Source organism: Anoplophora glabripennis, unplaced genomic scaffold (assembly GCF_000390285.2).
Source record: "Anoplophora glabripennis isolate ALB-LARVAE unplaced genomic scaffold, Agla_2.0 scaffold3058, whole genome shotgun sequence".
Classification (NCBI taxonomy): Eukaryota; Metazoa; Arthropoda; class Insecta; order Coleoptera; family Cerambycidae; genus Anoplophora; species Anoplophora glabripennis.
In genome coordinates, this window is record NW_019419131.1 from 8,299 (window position 1) to 9,590 (window position 1,292).

Consider the following 1,292-nt stretch of genomic DNA (forward strand, 5'->3'; position numbering starts at 1 on the left):
CACGGCAAAATTTTAGAAAAAATACAAGACAAATACTAAAAAATATTTTTCTGTAGTTGTTTATTGATACAAAACAGTGTACCATCCATTTTTTTTCATTGATACAACATAAGTTGAATAATAAAAAAATAATTATTGGTGTTCGTTTCTTTAAAGACGATTTTGTGTAAATACAGTGCTATTTTTTTAAAACCTGCGTAGGCCAACTCTTTTATTTGAAGTGATAGACTAGTACTTCCAAATGCAAAGTTGTAGAAAATAACTTGGGATTAAAAAAAAATTACAAATAATTCTTTCCGGTGTTGCCAGATTTCTGCAGTAGCTACTAAAACGATATTTCTTTAAATGGCAACAACGTATTATTTTTACATAATTTGACAAACCTTCAAATTTTAAATAGGAAATATTATATCACATTTCTTTATTAGAGTAGTCGTTTTAGAACAATCAGCAAAAACAACGAGAATAAATTGTAGTTGGCAGGAACTAAAAGAAGCTAACACAGCAATAGCAGGTCTTGGAAATTAAACAAAAATTGGGTTGTTTGAAAGGAGCCATCATTATTGTACTGTCAGTGTTATTTGACAGCTGTTGTATTTGAATGTGTATAAAAAATGTTTTAATTCAGTTGCTAAGATGAATCAGTTATTTACTCCACAAGAGAAAGTTGAATTAATTTTTCTTCATATTGGCAGCTTAGGTTTACACAATGCGAGAGTTGAATTCCACGCAAGACGTCCCGAAAAGTCTCTTCAAAATCTGGTGTTTTTAAGATATAACTTAATAAAACTAAAAACAACTTGTGTCCAAGGATCCGCAAAATGCTCAAAATCATCTTAGCAATTGAATTAAAACATTTTTATACACATTCAAATAAACCGCCGCCAAACAATACAATGGGAGCACAATAATGATGGCTCTTTTCAAACAACACAATTTTTGTTTAATTTCCAAGACCTACTATTGATATGTTAGCTTTTTTTAGTTCATGCCGACTACAGATTATTTTCGTTGTTTTTGCCGATTGTTCTAAAACGGCTACTCCAATAAAGAAATGTGACATAACATTTTCTATTTAAAATTTGAAGGTTTGTCAAATTATGTTAAAAAATAAGTTCTTGCCATTTAAATAAATAGGTTTTTAGTAGCTACTGCAGAAATCTGGCAACACCGGAAAGAATTATTTCCAAATTTTTCTTTTCTATTTTTTTCGGGACATAGGAGAAAACCTCCAAAAATGTCGATGGTTGGCCGGGATTGCTGGAAAACTAAAAAAACAAATAGGAAACCGT